This window comes from Protopterus annectens, chromosome 10.part0, assembly GCF_019279795.1.
Source record: "Protopterus annectens isolate FY-2018-M chromosome 10.part0, PAN1.0, whole genome shotgun sequence".
In the NCBI taxonomy this organism is placed as follows: Eukaryota; Metazoa; Chordata; order Ceratodontiformes; family Protopteridae; genus Protopterus; species Protopterus annectens.
This window is the reverse complement of record NC_056744.1, coordinates 1,076,169,222-1,076,193,000: the sequence shown is the minus strand read 5'-3', so window position 1 is coordinate 1,076,193,000 and position 23,779 is coordinate 1,076,169,222. Positions and strand designations below refer to the sequence as shown.

At 38.9% G+C, this 23,779-nt stretch overlaps 1 protein-coding gene across 1 annotated transcript in view; it reads left to right on the top strand.

Annotated features, from left to right (window-relative positions):
- Positions 1-19,110: 19,110 nt before the first annotated feature.
- The window catches only part of MKNK1 (MAPK interacting serine/threonine kinase 1), a gene marked incomplete in the record, with an annotated part of 837,567 nt that continues 832,898 nt past the window's right edge, over positions 19,111-23,779 (top strand). The window contains 1 exon segment of the mRNA XM_044085821.1: positions 19,111-19,253.

Genomic DNA, 23,779 nt, shown 5'->3' with positions numbered 1-23,779 from the left:
CTTGTTTGTAGGCATACTACCTCTGGTCTCTCCTGAAAAGAGGTAGCCGGCTTAGTGGACTAATGCAGTCAACAAAGCATGGATAAGTAAACACACACACACACACACACACACACACACACACACACACACACACACACACACACACCATAGACATCGCAAACGCACACACACACCATAGACTCGCACACACACATACCCAAGCAGATATGCAGTCTTTTAAACACACTTTTATATTATCTAGACGAAGTAAAATCTGTATAATATTCCACTGTAAATAAACAGGAAAAGGGGCTACATTTTGGGGGAAAAATAAGTACCAAGGGGCAAAATTTCCTGTCTTGGCCAGCTCTTTCGCTGTGGAGGGATAAAGTACTGACGGTTACCTAGGCTACCCGAGTTTGAAAAGCACCTCTGGGATCACCTGAAGAGGGAAAGTTGTGAGGGGATTAAGCCCAGTTGCCTGTCCAGGGATGAGAAGGGTGGGACACACATCCAAGTCTCACAAAGTGCAGTAATTTCTGCAATGGAGACCACAGAGACCTGTATGATGTGCTCATTTTAGCAGGTGGATTGGTTGTGTGTTTTTGTCACTTAGAGAAGTGACTGTCTGTCTGATTTGCCAATTGCACGTCATTCTGGAAGAATGCATACTAAGCTTGTATGGGGAGTTGGAGCCGTATAGAGAGAAGCCAGATCCCACACCGATGGCAGTACTCTGGTTCACTTACCCTCAACACTAGGAGAGCAAATGGGTCATAGGACCTTTCCTCCCACGAGGAGTAAATGGGCCAGTTGAGCAGCTGGAGAGGAGGCTCGATCAGCTAGGAAATTTTTTTTTTTTTTTTAAAACAAATGGGCACTGTTTTAAGTGTAGTAATGCCTTCCTGAGTAGACATTAGCAAAGAAATAACAGACCTTCCAGGGGTGCTTTTTTGCCTGTTTTGACTGGTTTCACAACAGTCCTGTTGAATTTTCTTTCCGTGTAATGACTCCCCTATCAGACATTTATTTATATATTTTTATATAGCTACATATATGTATTTTTGTATAAATATATATGTATTGACGTGTATGCATATGAATCCAGGACTGTGCACCTTCTTGTAGTGTAGTGCTCAAGTCATACTGATAAATGTTGAAAATGCACAGCAGAAGAGCATTTTGCAACTTATGCTGTTGTACCTGTGTACACCTTGCATATATACACAGCAGCAAGTGTATGCACTGCTGAGTGTACAGTACAGGAGTTGGCTTTATGCCATCTGGACTGTTGCTGCTGGCCCTGATTATGTAGGGACACAGTTCAGAAAGGTACTGCATGTCTTTGTATCTATTACCCATTCCTACGTACATCTGCTTGTTTATATCTCACTGGGGCTTAATATGTGTGGCTGACATTGTGGATATACAAATTGCCATGTTACTTGTTTTTATTTGCCTGCACTGCTGTCAGCTGTGTAGTGGTGACAAGACAGGTAGATTGTGTGTGTGTGTGCGTGCGCTTCTCTGCAGCCAGATCTGTGTGCCATATTAGTGTGTGTGGATATCTGCCATACAAAGGTGCCACTGCTATTGTTACTCAATGCATACCTCTACTTGCTAATGTACAACCATGTCTACCAGCAACACCCACTTGTATAAACACATGTGTATATAACTTTTTGTACCCTCATGTACACATGTATATTGGTCTACTTCATATGAGCAAAAGTCCATTTGAACGAATCTGACATTGAGACAAATTTAAAGAAACTCTAAATGAAACTTTAAAAACCCAAATCTCACATAAAAGAAAACTGCTGGCCAGACTTCTCCAACCAGTCCATCAAGCTATCTTACACAAAACAAAGTAAAAACCTTCTGGTATACTTCCTTTGTTTTTGCAGGGGGCCAGCCCACCTGCCCTCCATGTGGGGGGTCTCCACCCCCCACCCCCTCTGCAACAACTGTGAGTGCCCCGCATCCCCTGCAAATTAAATATACCATCTACTCCGAGATGACACTATGTAAATCAGGTTTTTTGCAGTTTTGTTAAATTCACCTCTGTAATGTCAGATTCGTTGATATGGTATTTACGTCTTATGAGGTAGACGCACAGTGTCTGTATAATATATATATTTTTGTGTGTGTGTAATATATATATATATATATATATATATATATATATATATATATATATATATGTATATATATATATATGTGTGTGTGTGTATATATATATATATATATATATATATATATATATATATATATATATATATATATGTGTGTATGTATGTATATATATGTGTGTATATATATATATATATATATATATATATGTATATATATATATATATATATATATATATATATATATATGTGTGTGTGTGTACATATACGCACACACCCACCTGTCTATATATAATATCTATGTATGTATGTACGTGTGTGTACATGGATGTATATAATGTCTACTTCTACCTAGGGCAGTGAAAATTCAAAACATTTGAGGAACCCCCCCCCCCCCAAGCTTTGGTATCTCACTGTTGCAATATTCATAAACATAACTGAGCAAAGAAGTCTAGAAGTAAACATTTTAGGTGATCATAGGCTATGCAGACTCAAAAGAGGACAGTTGTCCATCAAGTTTCCAATGCACAGATCTATTCTACTGTTTAGTTTTGGTATTGTGAACTTGCTGCAAAGTTCGAAGGAATTTTTCTCTGTTCATTTATCTTTGTAACTTCAATACCTGTATGTATGCGAGAGCTCTCCCGCTTGCGCTCTCTCTCTTTCCCCTTATTAATGGTCTGTAAGTCTTACTTTCTTGTCTTTCACAATTTTACACAATAGCCTATTCTCTCCTTTTTGATTTCTTATTTTCTATTCTACTACAGTATTTCAGACTCGTTTATTCTCAAGCCTTCTTTGCTTGACGTTTACCTCTTGAATTCTGTGTATTGTTTTCATTTGACGCAGATCTTTGGTCTGAACTTTTACCTTATCTTGTCTCTAGCACTGTTTCTGCTGGTTAACTCTATCATTATCTTATCTAATTTGCTTCCCTACCCTTTTTTTTTTACTTTTGCCTTTACCCTTCTCTTTACCAATTCTATCTTTTGTCCTATCTTTTGACACCATACTTTTGATGTATGCATTCTGGCCACATCTCCTATACTCTGTTTTTTTCTGAAGCGTCTCTGTGTACAGTCACCCATCTCTTTCATGGTGGAACCTAAAAAGACAGTAGTCACTTAATCATAGTATTAACTTACCCACAGCTCATAGTGTTTGTCTGGTACTGTGTTTTCTCAGGGTTTTACTTGCTTATCCTACCCTACTTCCACCCCCCACCCCCCAATTCCTCCTCTTTTATTCAAACCAAAACTCCAGCCCTACCTGCCTGATCAATTACTTCTAGCCCTCCATTTAAAACAATTCATGTTTTCACTTCCCTCTCTGTCTCTCTCTCTCTCTCTCTCTCTCTCTCCCTCGTATATAAAATTTATATATAAAATTTATATTTACATGTGTGTACTACCTGTTGATTCTCACGTCTCCCTTAGCCATTGTGCCAATTATTTCCCACCCCACAGACTCTCTCCCTCCTCCCACCAATACATGCAGTAATATTCCATACTCTTCTACATAATATTTGCAGAATAAAGATGAAGTTGCCTGTCACCACTTCTTCTTCCTCCAAAAAACACACTTACACATGTTCTTCTTAAACCTACTCTCATAGTTGTGTGCTACCACCCCTGCACAACTCCTCCCACTGTTCTTCACTCCTCTCCTCTCTAGTTCTTATCTCTCTTGGTATTCACTTATATATATATATATATATATATATATATATATATATATATATATATATATATATATATATATATATACCCACCGTATCTTTTTGTGTCTGTTCCAAAGATGCTCTGCATTGCTCTAACTGTATTACTCATCCTGCTATGTCATCTTATGGACTGCTAGATATCAGTTGCACCTAGAATCAGCTGACCACACAGCCACATCATTAAACACAGCTGCCACTTCCAATTTTTAATTGCACCATACTTCAAAGACTCTGCCAATTTGTATTACAGATAGACTTTTGAATAACATCGGCTCAATCTAAACCTACAAGCAATAGAAAAAAATTGCCTCAAAAAATTAACCTGTTTTACCTATATTCTCAAAAAAAAAAAAAAAAAAAAACAGTGTAGAGGCATCTACCCAAATTCAGGTCTTATCAATCACCATAACACAGCTAGCAAATCACCTCCCACCCTAATACATCATTCCCTTTCCTTACCCAAAGAACAAAAAAGAAACCTAGATATATTGTGTAGACTAACAAAATCACAGAACTCGCATGGATAGCCCAGTATACCACAGATGTATTCTGGCAATTACCGAAATATGGCTGAAGCCTAACATAAAGGAGAAATTACTTGAACGACCCCCTAAAAAATGTGGTAGTATAGCAATCTTATTCTTCAGCTTTATACAAACGAAATAGTTTCAATAATAGTATTCCCATGTTGCACAGTACCAAAATACTCCTCATACCTCAGCTTTCAAATAGAAAAAAAAAAAACTTTGTATCATTACTCTCTTCATTCCCCCTGGAAACTATATAAAATTTTGGAATATCTTCGCTGGATATCAAACACCCCAATACCATTCCTAATAGAAAAAAAATAGTGGGAGACCTATAAATATCGACTGGCAAAATATTACCGCCCAACTTTCCCAGCCCCAGTAGTGACCTACAAAGCCTTGTACAGCAAATCATATCCACCGTATCACATCCACCCTAGAGTGGATAATGGTCTCTGACCCTCGGAAATAACACCCTTTAGAACCTGTGCAGACTTCTTAGTGAATGTCATTACCCATCATATTAGACAACATGCAGTCCTCCTTTTCAATACAGTATTTTTTAAAATTCCAAATTACATGGTATCCCTTGGAAGAAAGAGTGAAAGCTAACCATGTCCACTGGCTGTCTATCAATACTAGATTCTTATGCATAACAGCGGGTTGACCTGGACAAAGTGGAAAATGAACAATACACCAAAACTTCTGCAAGAGTTTAGAGAGTGTCATAATCTTTAAATGGTGACAAAACATTACAAGAATCTGTAGAACTGTCATAGACACAATCCCCAAAAATTCTGGTCCTCTTGTCATGAACATAATCCCCAAAAATTCTAGTCCTCCAGAACATCAAAAACTTCATGCAAGAACTAAAAACAATCCACATCTATCACCCAACCTTTTCCCATTTGAAATTGGTTAAATATCTGTTTCATAGACAGTGTAGCTGCCCTTACCAAAACCAACCCCAACATCTGTAATGCCCCTGCCAAAATCTCCCCCACTATTACACTAACTTTCAACTTAAAAATTGTCTACTTCATATATAAAAACAAATTGCTTCCCAATTTCAAACCATGTTCACCAGCTGCTGAAAGCTTTTCATGTGAATTTTTCAAACTAGCTGCCAGTGCTATGCTATAGCATAAAACTCGCATTACACTGCTTATGTATAGGGGATCCTGAACAGAAAAATCCAATTTACAACCTGTCATCTGCAAAAATAAAGTATTGGGAAGTATTCAAGTGCAGCTTCAATATCTACTTAACCCTTTCCACTTGCTGGACAAGGCTTCCACCCAGTGCATAGTACTACCAGGGCCCTTGCATACATCCTAGACAACATCAGCAAAGAAAGCAACAATGGCAAATTTTGTGTTCTGTTTATTCCAAGACCTATTTTAGGCCTTTGACTTTTTATCACATTACAACTCCTACACACACAATGTCTTCCTTTGGCCTCTTGCACTCTACTCTCACCTGGTTCAGAAGCTGGTGGCTCTGCACCCTTTCCTGACCATTACCACAGGTGTACCTCAAGGCTTTATCCTTTGTGCCTTGCTGTTTCAACATATTGGACAACAATCTCTATACTTGAACCTTTCTCATAATACATAGAGAACTCCACTCTCACTTGATTCTGATAGATCAGCTCATCTTAACACACAATAACCCTTTACATCCTCTGAAAGCTGCCTCCAATACGCATAATTATTGCTGGCCCAACTTGCATACTTTTGCCAAGGCTGAAAATCACCATCCTAAACCATGCTGAAATTCCGGCAGTATCTCGTACTAAATTGCTTAACATGCCCAGTGCTGATCACCTAAAATTTAGCCTGCATATTCTAAATGCAATTATTGTTAAAAAGTAAGGTATTTTACTAAGATCATTTGTTATATTGGTGTACTGTAACAAATTGTTTTTGTAATTGTGTGTTTTTGGAGCTGATCTCCCTGGGCCTCTACTGAAAATGGACATGTATCCAGTTAGACTAGCCTGGTCAACAAATGTAAAATAAAATGTAAAATATTTAAGGAAAAATGCATTTTTTACACTGGGAATATGATGTGAGATCAGTAGAGAGAGAAGACCTACAACGATGCATTGGAAGATTTAGAACATAATTGTCAATTAAGAAAAAGTATAAGAAAGATATTTTTTCCAAGGAAAAATATAGTATTAGTATGGAGTTACTTAAGCACATTAGTAAAGGAAGATGATAGAGTAATGAGAGAAATAAAAAAAAAAAAAATGTAAAGGTAGAAATAGAAATAACTCAGGAAAAGATTATGAATAGTGTAGTAAAATATGTGCACAAAATGATTAAAGAAAAAAAGTAGTGAAAAAAACATGGAAAGTATATAAAAAAAAAAAAAATAAAGAATTGGAAAAGGATATTTCTTTACTTGTCCTGATACTTTAGCTCATTTAAATTTAGATTAGTCAGTAGGCCCAGATGCAATAGAGTATGAAATGTGTAAAAATTTTAAGGGATTGGCAAATATTTTGAGTTTGAATATTTAAACGAAGGTTTTATGTATATGAATTATGTAGTGGAATACTTAAATTCATAAAATTGGGGACCCGTAATATTGAATGATTCAAACCTCTTTTTGTATTTTCATAAAGATCTTGTAAACTGAAATGGAAAATATGGAATATGGTATGTGTAGTATAAAAGGGAGGGGTTGTGAAGAATTATTAATAGTTAAATTGTGGATATTATGAACAGAAAAGCAAAAATCATGTTAGGATATCTTAAGGCATTTGACACAATTGGACGTGAAGTGAGAAATTTAAATTATGTACGTCTGTGTTTAGTTATACAATTGTACACTACATTGGTTATGAATGTGATAGCTGTGAAATTACGAAATAAATTAGAAAATGAAGGAGGTGGGATATGAAAGAATTCCAGTTCTGTTAACGTATGCAGATGACATAATTGCAAAAAAAAAAAATTTGGATAAAAAGTAATAATGTACACATCTGTCTCTAGAGATGACAGAGATGGCTTTAAAAATAGAAAAGTAAAGGTTTAGGTGATGTACTAAACATAGGGGTATATATTTTATATTGAAATGTTTGTGTTTGGTATAAAGTTTGGGAATAAAGATGAAAGTAGAATTCAGTAGGGCGAAAACCATAAAAAAAAGCAAAGATGTATTTTCTGGAGAACATATAAATGTATTATTCAGAAAAGACTTTATCAAGTCATTACTGATGGGGTGAAAGCATACTTGGCAAGTTATATTCATGTTGCCAGCAGCATTTGAAAAGGAATTATTAGTACAGATAATTTTTTATGAGGTTCTAGGTTCAACCCAACAAAAAAAGTTGTGTGTAAATAATGCAGAAGGATGTTTAGGGTTAATTAACACCGTGATATATGCTGCTTCATTAAATTTGTACAGTGTTAAAGTGGATAAATGAAAAAGATGAGAAATTTGTAAAACTGTATACATTTTTGGGCATGGTAAAAAAGTAAAGGAGAGAAAATGTGTAAATGAAGAAAAAATGTTGTGGAAAATAAAAATTGATACCAAAAAAGAAAAGTATGGTATAAGAATGTAATGATTTTCCCATGCTTTGCATAGTACTTTTTTTAACAGATGAAAATTTTAAAGCTACAAAAATAAGCAAATGGTGTAATCGGAAAGAATGTCTTTTTTTTTTTGGTGTGGAGACTGGTAATAGTTTGCCAGTAAAAGGAAATATGCCATATAAAAAGAAAAGTGGTACAGTACGTTTACATTGTCAAGAAGAAGAAACTGTGGAACATGAGTTCTTGAAATGTAAAACAGTTTTCCCATAACTTTTTTTTTTTTTTTTTACTATGTAAAGATTTTTTTTGAAGTTGTATAAAGTGGATAAAATAAACAGGGATATGACTAAATATGGATATTATAAGAGTAGAAGTAGAGTGTTTAAAATAGGTAAATATGTGGGTTATATGAAATGAAAGAATAAATGAAATTTATGTTTAATGGTAAATGGATTTTAGCAACAATATTAAGTTAATCAGATGGTAGTTATGTAAAAAGGAGTGGGGGTTTAATAGAGGTGCAAATTTAGCATGATTGTAAAGGAAGTTATGAATGTGTAAACATATTTCTATATTTGTATGTAATGTAAATATTTTGTCAATAGAGATTTTTTTGTATACAAATAAGAGACTCCTACTCTGCTTTATAAGTGACATGGGATCCTTTTATATCGGCTTGAGCTAACTGAAGGATGGCACACTTAAGGAATGCAACTTATGTTGCAATGCAGTATCAGCAGTCTCTCTACCTAGTGTGGGAGTAGAACCCCACAGCCTTTTGCACCAAAGGCGAGTCTGCTACCTATTGCACCACTGATGGTGTTCTAATAAGACTGCATGCTTTGCTGTAATCCAACTCGACCAAAAACCACCACTGCATTGCACTAAAAGAACTGTTGGCTAGAACTACCTTACAATCTTGCATACACCCAATTAATCACGGCACAAAAAAATAGAAACAATCCTTCACCTGCCCAGATGTTGGTAAAATTCTCCAAAATTACACCCCACAACGTCCATTAAGATCATACAATAAATGTCTCCTTTTTGCACACAACCCCCCCCCCCCCACCAAAAAAAAAAATTTGCAGGATACACGGTAGCAAAAACCTGGAATTCCCTCCCTTTACAATCTGGTCATCAGCAAACTGTCACATGTTCAAAATTTCTTTAAAACATTCTAATTCTTGGCTGTGCTCAGTCAGGATAGTCCCATCCTATAATCCACTCCACTCCTCTTTCACTCACATTCATCTTCTAACCACAGATCCAGTAGTCTGTTTCCATGCGATTCAACTATGGGGTTGGTCTGATCTGACATCAGCACTGAATCTGAAGCTTTTCATTTCCAAGGCTCTGACTCCTTCCCTTCCGTACCCATAGGTCCCTGAACTCCACCTGTGTACGTCAGATCTGGTTTTCTGCCTGAAGTGTTCAGTCGTACTGTTGAGAGTTCTCATCTTACATCCTTTTGGTTGATTTTGTAGAAAGCTTTAACCATTACTCCTCCATTACTGAGAAACTCTTCTCTCTAGTTTTCTTAGAATTGTTAGAGTAGACTTTGAGTTAGATTAGATATTTAGGATTCTTGGAAACTGTAGGTCTTGGGTCTGATAGTATAGTATCTTTTATATAGCATTAAAATAATTAGAACCATTATTGTGTGCTGTGCTTCTTTAGGGGTTTGTTGCATTAGACTTGTTATAATTACTGTAAGTGATAGTTCAGCCGTAGTTTGGTGTGTGTGCGCGCGCATGTGTTTTTTCTATGTTTGTTATGGCTGATGGTCAAGGCTTTAAGAAGTGTACAGTTTATGGGAACAAGCTGCCACCCTAAGATCCATGCTTCCTCTTTGTTTATTGTTAAGGCACCTCTCACCTTGACAGTTCATGTCAGACTTGTTCTTCATTTAGTGCCCATGCCTTGCAGACTAGAAGGGAGAAACTTGTTGAAAAGGGACTCTTCTTATCCTTGGACAACGAGTGAGTAGAGAAATTAGAACAGACCCTGTCTGGAAAAAGAAGTCCCAAGGAAAAGGATGAAAGGGAAAAGAAAGGAGTTGGATAAGATCAAACCAAACAAAACCAAGCTAAAGAGAAAGCAAAATCAGACTTCCGAGAAGTCCCTTAAGCGATTCTTGGTTCTCCGAGTAGTTTTGGCATCAGAACCTAAGGTACAAAGATTTTCGGATCCAACAGTCTCTTGGTCCCATAGGTCTTCTGGTTGGTCTGGATTCTCCTCTGATCCAGTAAGTCCTAGACTGCCTTCTCCTGTTCTTCAGGAAGGAAAAAAAAAAGGTGGTCTATTCCACAGTTGGTGACATAGTTGTCTCTGACCTCAAAGTCTGATCAAACAGGACATCAGCAGAATGATTAGAATTTCGCAGGACACTGATGCATCTCTGGGTTCTGTCTGTACTTTATTCTGTGGGAACATACTGAATGCTGGTCCATCTAGCTCCCTCTCTTGTTTTCCAGAACTGGTCCATTTTTCAATGCCAATTGTCTTGGGATTGATCTGTCCTGGAGTGGCTTTGCCAGAACTGGTAAATCAAGTGACTTCTACTTCAACACCTTCCCTTTTATTTTTTGAGTTGAACATGTTCAGACATGAAGTCTCTGAGCCAAAGTTTCAGCACTGTGACTCCAGGGGGTGGTTCAGCTCCAAAGATTTCGGAGCAGTCTCCTTCCTTCAGTGCTTTGGCACTTGATAGCTCAAACACAGAGATCTGCCTCTAAGCCATTCACTCTGTTCAGGGGTTTCCTTTCTATCAGTACAGGAGGGTGCTGACAGTCGATGGAATCCTAGGCTTTTGAACGGGACCTTTGTGTGCTGAAAGAAAAGATGCTTTCATCCAGATCAGTTCCATCTTGCTGCAGTCAGCTTGTGCTTCTCATCCTACTGTGTGACTGGGACAGTTGGTTCTGTAGGCTTTCAAGGCAACCTGCTATGCAAGCTCCCATTGTGATTCTGAACCGCTCTGATCCTCCCCCCAGATGGTTTATGGAACAGATGCTCCTCCCAGATGGTTTATGGAACAAATATGCAAATGGAAGTACTTTGATTCTCCCCCAGAGTCCGTTATCAAGGGCATGGACTTGGATGAAGACCAAGATTCCCCTCTGGGGACATCACTTTCAGAGAGACCTGACCAAGGAGATTTCAAAGTCCTTTTTAGTGTGTTCTATCAGCAGATGTCAAAAAGGACTCCCAGCTTTCTACCTGCCAGTCTATCTCCATTATGACCATGTGACTGCTTTCAAAATGCAGATGATGGCACATCAAGGACAGCAGGCAGTGGCATTACCATTCACTGAGATGTCTGAATGCACTTATGTGACTTTGCAGAAAGCTTCGGGACATCATTCATCAGTGCCTCTTCAAGTCAAAAAAAGAATGGACTCATGAAAAATAAAAACTGCTGGGCAGGATTCAGCAGAATGGTAAGACTGTCTCTGCAGTATGCATCCACTTTTCCACATCCAGGAGACCTACACCAGGAATCAGCAGGCTGAGAGGAAGAAGCATTTCAGGAAGTGTCAGAGCTCTTTCAGAAAACTCGTGGTGATAGACCCCCCTTATGGCAGAGGTGGAGGTCAATAATGGACGTCATCCTAGAGGCAGAGGTGTTATACATAACAAGGATTTTCGTGGACTATTTACTAAAAAGACCTTTCTGTACCCCTGAAGGGTTGCTGACTGCTGCACTCTGGAGGCAGTTGGGTACTTCTCTCTGCACCCACAAGCCTGGAACAACATGACCTCATATTCTTGGATGCTGAACTTAATTTTCAGAAGTTCTTCTATACCATTTTCCTTCCCCCTAAGTTGCGATATTCCCCCCGGTCAGTGGGAACTTGCAGCAGCAGAAGTTTCCAAATTGCAAGAAAAATGAGACTTACAGCTGATGCCCAAAGACTAGCTAGAATTTGGAGTCTACTCAAGGTTCTTCAGTACCCAAGAAAACAGGGAATCCTCTGAAATAGCTCAAATTCCAGAATGGGTTCAGCCCCCAGGATGTTGACCAAGTTTATGGTAGCACATCTACGCCTACTAAGGATCCATGTTTTCCCAGACTTTGACGATTTGACTCATTACCGCTACAACTGATACTCTTATCACACCATTGGGATCTTCTTCTCGGACTGATGCAGGATCTAGGCATCAGTCAGTCTGATCAAAAGCCAGCCTACACCATCCCAATAGCTTATCTGATGCCACTTGATCACAAGTTTACAGATTGCCTGACTTGCAGTCTGCAGGGTGCTTTCTCTCTGCCTCATGGCAACTCAAGCTGTTCTTCACACTTGTCCACCAACAAGTCTAATCCTCCACCTGTTGGGCCTAATGGCCTCCACCATCCTAATGGCTCCAGATTTTACATTGAGGGTTCTTCTGTGAACTCTAGCAGTACAGTGGTCACAAAGGTTTCACCTCCTGTCAAGATTAGACGTACCTAGATTTGCAGGTGGCAAAGGCAGGTGGATGCTTCCCTTCTTGGGTGGGATGGGGGGCATTTCAAAGGAAGGATGGCCCATGGCACTCTGTTACATACAGAGGTCAACCTTCATAACCCTGTTCTGGACATGAGAATAGTCCTATTAGCATTACAGGCTTTTGAGGATGTTCTTTTCAGAGGTGTGATCCAAGTGCAGACTATCAATATGTCAGTAGTCTAATACATCAACATAAAAGAGGACCCCACTCCTGTCCCCTGTGCTGAGAAGCTGGGAGAGTTTGGCAAATGGGCGATGTCTTCACACTGCATTTTAATAGCAATGCATATTGCAGAGTTGTCCAGGCTTTTGGCAGATAAGATAAGCAAATCCATCTTGATGCCTTGCAAGTGGTCCCCCACTCCCAACAGTGACAACTTTGAACTTCAGTCGCTGGGGCCAATTGTGCTGTGGCCTGTTCACATCTTACCTCAAGTGCAGCAGGTACTTTTGCCCTGATCCCGCCACAGGGACAGTCACCGAGGGATGTTGTACACAGATGGACCCCAGGTCTCCACAATACTTTCCCCCATTACCCTCAAAAGAACAAGTTCATATATAAAGCAGGAGTATGCAAAGATAGTGATCCTTATTGCCCCTTTCTGGCCTTGTTTCCTTCCTGTGGCTTCTTCTATTGTTGTATCACTATCCAGATCTACTAACACACTGGCCAGACTACCTTCTCCGGGCCAGAAAGCCATGAAGTTAACCACGTGGTTCCTCCAATTCTAACATTAGCCAGCGATGCTAGGCTTTCTTCGTCAGTTGTTCAGATCCTGTGAGTGTCTCAAAAATGAACCACTATGAAAAAATACCACAGCAAATAGAAGGGCTTTGAATCCTTTTTCAGCTCATGTTCCTTCCTTTCTAGAATTTCCATCAGAGCTTTTTCACAGTGGGTCCAGTTAGTCAGCTGTCAAAGTATTAATGGCAACCATCTCCAGCTTCCATACAAGCCAGGACGGCCACTCTGTAGGCTCTGAGAATTTCTAAAGCCTTCAAGAAAGGAACATTTCTTCTTTGGCCCTTGATCAGAGACCTGGCACCTCCTTGGGATATAACTGTCGTGCTACAAGTATTGACTCCATTTTGAGCCACCTGCCTCACTAGATAGTTCCTGTATTGGAAAACAATTTTTCTGGTGGCAGTCGCTTCATCAGCCAAAACAGATTTCAGAGATTCCTGCAAACCACCATATTTGTTATAAGGACAGGATTTCCTCGAGAACTAATGCATCCTTCCTTCCTAAAAATGCATCCAAAGCTAATCTAAATCAGTCAGTAAACCTGACGGTCTTTTTTTGTATTCCAAGAGTTTTCAAACAAAGGTGAATATATGCTACGTATGCTGGATTTGTATTGTCAGCTTAGATTTCATCTCTGTAGAAAAAAACTTTCAGAAAGTCAGATCAGTTGTTTCTGGGTGTTCTCTAAGCCAAAATTGGACAAAACCATGGCTAAAGTTATCGTGTCCAGATGGTTATTTGAATGCATTTCCTTCGTGTACAGTAAAAAAGGATTATGTAAGGCCCATTCCACAAGGGCAGTGACGGCTTCAACAGCCTTTGTCTGTAGATTGTCTATTGGTGTTTTGTGCAGCAGCTACTTGGTCAATAGTTCATACATTCATATATCATTATAGACTGGATGAACAATCTAGATCACGTTCCTCCTTTGGCTCCACTATCCTCAGGAATATGATTTCTCGATTCCACCAGAGTCTATACGCTTGGAAATCCATCCCATAGTTGAAACAGAGGAAAATAGACAACATTGGATATGAAAGTTGTGTACTTGCCATTAACCATAGATCCATGTTGTCTGATTTTCTTCAGGTACAGCATTCCTCTCACCTGCTGCAGTCTGCCATGAGTGGATGTGCTTGTACAGTGCCTTAGCGTAGGACTTAGCAGTTGAACTTTCAGTTCCTGTCTGCATGGGTGTCATGAAGTTTGTCACTTCTGACTTGAGTAGCATGAAGTTGGCTTTGGAGAAGTTTTTTATGGAGATTTTCTTATTGGGGTGGGGGTGGGATGTGGATGTTAAGGGGGATTAGCTTATGGTCTGACCTGACCAATGAGGGGGTGACCATAGGTGTGGAGCATCTATTTCCCATGTTGGTAATGACCAGGTCTAAAATATTGGAGTCCCTGGTGGGACAATGAATTAGTTGATCGAGGGTGTTGGAATTTATGAATTCCAAAAACCATTGGGCAAAGGTGTTGGTACACGAGTAGTTTTCCCAGTTAATGGCAGGGTAGTTGAAGTCACCCATTATTAGGGTGTTTGGTTGCATCTTAATATTTTCCAGTATGTTTAGAAAGGTGTAGTGCGAATCTTGGAGCATGGTGGGGGATCTGTAGCAAACTACAATTTTTGAATTGCAGTCTTACCTAGTGTTAGTTGCACCTGGAGAATTTCAGACGCATTGTGTTGGGCAACTAACCTGGTGGTGTGAATATCCTTGGTGAATATGGACACTCCTCCACCTTTAGTGTTTCAGTCCTGGTTTGGTGGCCGAAAAGTGTGGTAAGAGTTGTAGCCTGGTATTGCTGGGGTGCTCTCTGGAGCCTTGAACCAGGTTACTGTACAGATATCTATGTTCTCCATTTTTAGGAGTGCCTCGAGAGAGAGTGCATTTTGAGGTTTTGACTTCTAGCATTGAGTAGCATTACCCTCAGATTTTGCATGCTTGTACCCGTTACGGTGGTGGTTTTGTCCTTTGAACTTTGCATAAAAAAGGCACTATAGGGGTGGCAAGAGCCTTAGCCAGTAACCTGAATCCCATTCATAAGTGTTGAGGTGGAGTACAAAGAATTATGTATGGGTAGGGGATTAGTCAGAGCCTTGAAACTACTGAACTTCAGATTCGGTGCCAAGGTCAGATCTAGTCTGATCTGCCAACCCATAGTTGCACCTGACAAAAATCTGACAATATGGCTCTACCTTTGGGATAAGTGCATAACTTCAATTTTTTTTCGCTCCACTTTCTTACAGCCATTCTGTCCCTTCATTTCCTCCACATGTAATCATTTTTCTGACCTACTATCATTCTTCCCGTCTAAAGTAACGTTCCACTACTGAAAATATTACTGTAGGTTCATAGGCTATTACCAGGCTAATGACCCCCGGTTGCCTTTTTAAGCCTAGCCATTCAAACCCCATAACATGTGCCTGTGAAATAAACATCTTACCCTTATTTAATTTTTTTTTTTTAATTTGCAAACCTCTTTCTCTAGTAACTTTATACACATACTTTATTTGTTTGTATACACTTCTTCCTTACTTTGCTAACCAATTTTCACTCGCTCAGTCTCTCTGATGCTGTGTTTATTAATGGCTTTATTAATTTATTTATTTATTTTTTTTAATTCATGTATTTTTCTTATTTCACCTTGGTTTCCAGCTATCTTTCTCCACCTTTTAATTTAAACGAATTAAGCTTCACTCTAGAATCTGCTCTTACTGTCTCTTGGGTTGCTTTGTATTATATAAATGACCATCTTTAACGACTGTTATTTGATATTGTACTTGCATAAATGACGATCCATATCAGATTTTTATATTTGCTATATTGTACGGAGATTTTCTCCGCAGATCTGCACTGAATGTTTTTTTTGTCTAGTCTGACATTCCCAGTAAACAAATGTAAATATAGAAATAGATTTGTTTATCTGTGTGTTTATATGTATGTGGGTGCATGATGTTTGACAGAATGTTCAGTTCATCGAACAGACTGATCTGTGGTACTAGTGATCGAATATTCACGTGATAATATAGTGCTTATAGTTAGTGGAGATCGGTAATTTGCTCTTTCCACATTGTTGCATGACCTTGAATGTGCAGGAAGAATGTTGTTCAGAGGACATGCCCCTTACACCCCTTGCTAATTATACATACCAACTCTGAGATTGTACTACATTGGGGAAAAGGCATATTCCCCAACCTCCGTATACCACAGTCACAGCCACCATTTTTCAAACAGCTGATTTTTTTCCATCAACTTTACTGGCTTTGAAAACACTCTGACAGAAGGGTCTGTCATAACACTGAATCATTTCAGTGAAACTCAAATGGTCTGTCCCATTTCATTGTAAACTCATTTTGTAGAAAACCTTCTTTCCAAGAAGTGTATCCTAAAGGGATGTTTATGCAGGGAGGGCAAGCTCCCATGCGAGGGCATTGAACCCTATACCCACTAACTGCATCGCACAACCATAGAGAAAAGAAGACCCCACCACACACAGTGAATCCATGTTTTGAGAGCAAACGCAGACCTCTTCAGATGTGACATTACAATGTGATTCTGACCATCGCAATTTATGTAGTCTGTGCTTGACTCAATTCCCTAATAACTGCTGTAGGTTTATAGGTAAGACCTAACTGCCCTTCATTTTAAGCCTAGCCAGTTTCCTGGCTCCTTGTTGAAATGTTGACACCCAAAGTGCTGAAAAGCCAAAATAAAGCGAGTCTGAAAACGTAGGAGAAAAGTGAATAACGAAAATCGCTGCTCTTAAAACTTCTTTTTGGTGGGGGGGGGGTGAGGGAACAAGCCCTTCTGCACCCCTTGAACTTTGTACCAAGTCTGAGATCCTCATACTTCTGAGAAAAGGGAATATTCGGAGAAATGGCATCTCTAACTTGGTATACAGAAGTTTGCTCTCTTGCCTATTCAGTCTCTGTGCTTTGGGACTCCCTCTAGTGGGTCCTGACATTTGAAATGGTTACCCAGTTTCCCTTTTCGTGGTTGAAATAGCTATCCCATTTGGTTATAGATTGACCTTACCCATCCTATGGTTGATAATTTATGTATTACTCCCTCATTAAGGGGACTCATGCTTGAGATAAAACATGTTGGGAGCTGTCTGCCATTAGTAGTGCAGGGGGCAGTCCTGGCATAAGTTTTCTGTTTCCCACCCATAGATAAAAGTTGAGCTTGAAAATGGTCAGGAATTATGTGGATGGGGAGTCTGTATTTCTGTTGCCATTTGACTTGCTGATATGCAGTAAATAATCCAGTAATCCATAATTGGTCAGAGGATGTCTTGTATGCCAGACGCAGGTCAACTATTAGTAGTCTGTGGAATACTGAATATAGTGACAGAGCTTTGTTTGTCCATGTAGGCCTTGTATTATTTTAGTCCGGTGTCTTTGTGGATGTTCCAGTTGTTGCATGTTTTTGGAGATTTTTACTATAAGAAACTACACCACTGTATACTTTCTATGCACTTCTGCATTTTTTTTCTGTGAAATGAATTTTCAGTGAAATGGGTTTGATTTCAGTTCCAGTATGTGTGTGTGTGTGTGTGTGTGTGTGTGTGTGTGTGTGTGTGTGTATATATATATATATATATATATATATATATATATATATGTATATATATATATGTGTGTGTATATATATATATATATATAATGTGTGTGTGTGTGTGTATATATATATATATATATATGTGTGTGTGTATATATATATATATATATATATATATATATATATATATATATGTGTGTGTGTGTGTGTGTGTATATATATATATATATATATATATATATATATATATATATATATATATATATATATATATATATATGTATATTTGCATTTGTTGAATAGGGAGTCTGGTGGGGCACATGAGAGAACACTTCATATTGTCCGATTGCTCTTGTACGAGTGCTGGAGAGGTGGCTGAGAGACTGTACTATATACTTACAAAGGTGCTGCATTCCACTGTAATGGCTTTTAAATATGTAGTAATTCAGATTCTGTAGGCAGTCTTGGTATGCATTATAGCTGGCTGGGAATTCTATTGGCAGTCCTGTCAAGCAGAGGAGGTGAATAGTAAATTTTGTGCATCAACTTCCTAGATCGTGAGCAGTAGCATGCAACTTATAAAGCCTTAATCTGCCCTTGAACCAGGACTTTCTTTTCCCTGTATTTTTGGTGTGCAGTGTCTGTAATACAGTCTCCTGTGAATTTTGCTACTGTTATTTTTTTTTAAAAATGGAGCATTGAATCTTTAAATGCTTTCTTGAAAATTGTCAAGCTTCTCCACATTTCTGAAATGAGATACAGGAGGTGGATGTGTGGAATGTGCTATTTATTGCTTTGAAAATTTTTATTTAATTCCTTCAGGCATCTGCCACTTAGCCGCAACTGTGGTGTATCTAGAACGTTTTCCTATTCCTGATACTACAGATAAATCATTTTAGACTGGTACTTCAGTTTTAATGTCTTGCTCTTTTTAATCTAGCATTATGTCTACTAGTATTTGCTAACCATGCAGATTAAAATAAAGATTTTTCTGTCGTGTTAAGAGAGCATAAAGCTGCAGTGTGTAGTGTAGGGATTCCATAATATGAAACCACCGTGGGCAGATAGAAGTAGTAAGGTAATTCTTTTCCAAAAGTGAATGTTGAAAGTGTAACTGTGCTTTTCTAGCTCTAGATATACAGGGTTCAGTTTCCTAAAGAATCTGCCCAGAGCAAATTTGCATCTTGCATGAATGTTTGGCAAAGGGGTTAAACGTGATTTTGTTTCACATTCCAAAGCTTTCTGTTTTAGAACAGCTTGGACTGCTTTCCTGAAAAGAAAACAGTGGCGTAAACGTTCTGTCACGCCTTTGCTGATGCAATGGGACTTTTGACCTCTTACTAACTTTTTAGAGATGTCTTCGTCAGCATGGGGTGGGGTTTATTAAGCTGTTACGTTTGTTATATTGCAAGTAGTTGTCTCTAGTTGCATTATCTGATGTAATACTTTTGTTACTTCAGTTGGAGGATATGGTGAGACAGATACGGTGAGACTGAGTAGAACTACTGAACTGAATTGCCAACTCCACTCCAGAAAGGTAATTTAATGGATATTAAGTTCAGATATATTTGTTTAAATGTCATGCTTTTATAATGAAAATATTTATTTTAATGTTTAAGGCTTAACTTTCATGGCTGAAGTCAGGGTCTGTAGAACAAAACGGAAGCATAAGAAAATTTTTTTAGCTGTTGTATTAATGTGGGACAGTTGTTGAGACACTTCCTTCTGTTTTATTTTAACTTTCTTTGGTGTCAGCTGCCTGCAAAGCTGTATGACCACCTTGTATAATATTTTTTTTTTTTTTTTTTTTATGCATACCAGACACAACTGGGCTTTATTTGCACTAATTTAAGTCTGTCTGAATTGCATGTTTTATGAAAGTGTGTGGACTGAGATGCAGATGGCCAGAATTGGGAATGAAGTAGACATATTTATGCAAGTGGAATTGTATAGTGCAGTTGTTATTGCTTTTAGTGTTTTGGACCATTCTGTAGCTTTTAAAATGTGCTGGATAATTGTATATGCTAATTGTAGCTTTTGGAAGCCTTGCTTGTGCTTTGTTAGGCTGAAGAGAATGCGTGGTGGTCTGGTTTCTCCTGCTTTGGAGTAAGGTATACTCTTCATTGTAGTTCTGATGCATAAAGTGTACTTTTCACCAGTCCGCTTAAGTTCTGACAATTCTGTCAGACAAGGCTGGCCGCAAGGACTTTTTCCATACTCCAGTGTGTACAAATGCAAGGCTCCCTTAAAAGAAACAAAAATTGTATTTGGACATTTGCCCAAATATTTAGCTACTTTGTCCATTCAGGAAAGTTAATGTTGGCTGGATGTATGCCCTAGCTTCTGCCATTCACAAAAACATGATACTTGGTAGAGAACATAGTGATTATTTACACTTCTTCCCATATTCTCTGCTTACAGGCATAAACTGACCTCTTGGGTCACTTTCCCTGCATTTGAAAAGCATGCTTGGCAAGACTTGCTAGTGTTTGCGAGATATAGTTTAGAAAGGTGTGTGTGTGTGTGTGTGTGTGTGTGTGTGTGTGTGTGTGTGTGTGTGTGTGTGTGTGTGTGTGTGTGTGTGTGTGTGTAGTTTGTCTTTTGGCTTTTTCCCGGTAAGGGGTTGTCACAGCAGAACTCCGGTCCGCTAATTATTGGCAGTAGATTTTTATGAAATGCCGAGGTGCCAGCTCAACGCCCAAGCTTCAACGAAGGCATGCCCATTTACGCACGCATGTCTTTTGAACGCTACCCAACCGTGGGGAGGACATGCAGACTCCACACAGAAGGCACTACCAAGCCGAGAATTGAACTGGAGAACCTCTTGCTGTGAGGTAACAATGCTACCGCTGTGTGTGTGTGTGTGTGTGTGTGTGTGTGTGTGTGTATGTATATATGTATGTATATATGTGTGTGTGTATATATATATATATATATATATATATATGTGTGTGTGTGTGTGAGGTTCTCCTGTTCGATTCTTGGCTGGAGTGCCTTCTGTGTGGAGTCTGCATGTCCTCCCCATGGTCGAGTGGCCTGCGAAAGACATGCGTGGATGGGCGTGCCTTCGCTGAAGGTTGGGCGTCGGGCTGGCAACTTGGCACCATAAAAAGTGACCACCAATCATTAGCGGACCAGAGATCCACTGTGGTGACCCCTAAACAGGAAAAAACCAATATATAGCCACAGCGGATCACCTGTCCGCTCATGATTGGCAGTGGAGTTTTACAGTGTTGAGTTGCCAGCCCGGCGCCCAACTTCCACAGAAGGCGCACACACACCTAAGGCCAATTTAGAGTGTCCAGTCCATCTACAGCATGTCTTTGCGATGTGGGAGGAAACCGGAGCACCCGGAGGAAACCCACGCGACCACAGGGAGGACATGCAGACTCCAGACAGAAGGCACCCCAGCCGAGAATCCAACCGGAGAACCTCTTGCTGTGAGGCGACAACGCTAACCGCTGCACCGCCGTGGCTGAGATATATATATATATATATATATATATATATATATATATACACACACACACACACACACACGTATAGAGAGACACACACACACATATAGAGGGATATCTATCTGTGTGTGTGTGAATATATGCATGTAGGGTACGTGTGTTTGTGTATATATGCGTACGTGTATATATGCGTGTGTATGTGTATAGATGCACGTCTGTGCGTATATATATGCATCTGTATGTGCGCATATATGTGTATATATTTATGTTCTTGTTACAGAAGTTAGTTTTGTGGTATCATGGGTTTTAAGTGTTCCATATTCCATTACATATGCACGTGATGCAGAAATGGTTAAGTATTAAGTTAAAATTGGAATGTATTGAAGGATAATGAAATTAACTTCTTTTTTTGTCAGTAAAAATAGTTATCACCTGCAATGTTAACTGAAGTTAATGTTGGAAAGAGAAGGACTGGGTGTGCAGATCTCAACAAAGAAAAGGATCCTGATCTTTGCTTTGGCGATTGTCTGTCAGTCTCTCTTAGTTAGTGCAGATACTTAAGGGTCTGAGATTTTAACAAGCTGCTCCCTGTCGAAAAGGGTACCTGGTCTGATTCATTTAATCTTCATGTCCTTACTATGTGACCGCCACTGAGTCCGAGCAAGTCACTTGAACAGGCAGTGTCTTTGTCCATATAAAGGGTCACTTGTATCCAGTGGGCTTACTCAATTAAAGGTATAAAATTAAAATTCCTAAATGAAATGTCAATTTGTGACTTGCAGTCCCTGTATAGTCAATATATTTACTGAAAAGGTCATTGTTGCCCCCACGCAGATTGAGCTATTGAGACTAAGGAAGGTATTTATCATGCACAGTGCAAGACATATAGTGGTTTGTGTTTAGATAGGTAAAAAAGTTTTGAATCACTTCTGGACAGAGTTTGAAAACCCGTTAGCGACTTGGAGTTAAGAATGCCTGTAGTGCTCTGTATAAATATGGTCAGCAGTGTAATTTTGTCCTGAATTATATCAAGTGTGACTTTAAGGATAGGCATGTATTATCCTGGCAAATTAATTCCAGTTCTTTTGAACATCCTGGTTTGAGCAAAGCTACTAACAATAGTCTTTTTAAGAAATCCACCATTAATTTAATAAAAATGTTTTTTTTTTTTTTTTTAATAAAAATGTTTGTGCCGAGTATTTGTGAATCAAATTAACCTTTGTAGTAGGAAATATCAAATATATGTTATGAAAAATTTTAATGTATTGCTCGTGTGATTGATAACATTCATCATATCGATTATATTTGTAATGGCCTTTGCTATATAGGTTATATCTTGTTATATGGGTCAAGTCTGCCGAAGATATAACAGCCAGCCAGCATCCAAAGTTTTAAGGCACCTTCCATGGGCTCAAACTGTCGAGCAGCTTGAGTTGAGCTGACTAAAGGATAAATTTGGGTGCCAAGCCTTTCAGAGCTTTACTGTTGCCAAAGAGTACGCTCCACCAAAGGTTTTCAAGGATAGACTTTCGGCTTGGTGTGCTATTCCTTTTCTGGACAGATAAACTCCCTTTGGAGATCATTTTTCTCTTCAGGAAACTTATTGTAAAGCTAGGATGGACTGCCAGACTGTATCATAATTTTATATGGGAGCATTCTGTTTTTTTCCTGTCAGTTTTGTAAAGTAACCAAAAACCATTGTTAATGTGGAGAAATTGTTCACTTGGCCAGCCCTCAAAACGTGCTATATTTTCTGTCAAAAAGTAACTTTTTGTGTAATGGTAGTGTTTATTTGCAATTGCTGCTTGTCTTTTTCCAGGAAAGAGGTACCATTTTAATCCTGTAATAGTTTTGATCCCACTGTTTATTCTTCCAGTTACAAACTTAAAAAATTAAGGAAAAGCCTTTGCCACCACAGCAGGCTAGCAGATTGCTTCAGCTACAAGTAGCCGACTCTGTAGTGTCCATTTGTTGTCCTAAGACCACTCATCTTGTACCCTTTATTCCTGTGGTATAGCACCTACAGCTGCTATGGACTTGGGGGTTAGCCACGTCCTCTGTGGCTGTTGGGGACCCTCAGTGAGCAAGGGAAGAGCCACTCTTGTTGGCCCTGGGAGGGGAAACAGGGACTTTTTCCCTGTTTCAAAATGCTGTGCCCTTCTTTGGTGAAGCAACTTTTAACATGATTAGCTTATTTTTCATGTCAAAAAGAAATGGAAAATCTAAGCATGTATCTACTCTTCAAATTTCTTTGGATAAGAGTAGTTTATTGAATCTGGCTCCGGGTTTAATTCACACTATTGAACCTTCTTGTAAAGCAGTTACTAGTAAAAGAAAGAGGGATTCCTATTTTCTTGGAGATTTCAGACTGAATCTGAACAGGATGATGCAGGGATGGATACATTTTTTTTGGTACTTGCATATAATCGCAACCACATTTCTAACTTGCAATAATTATAACGTGATCGCGAAACGAGTTCATTCCAAGTAAAAAGGGGTGTGTAAACTCTAATTTTGTATGACATTGGATTTGAAACGGGAACAACAGTAACGGTAAAATTCCTCTTCCTGGGTGCAGTCCTTTCCTGACATTAACTCAACCGAA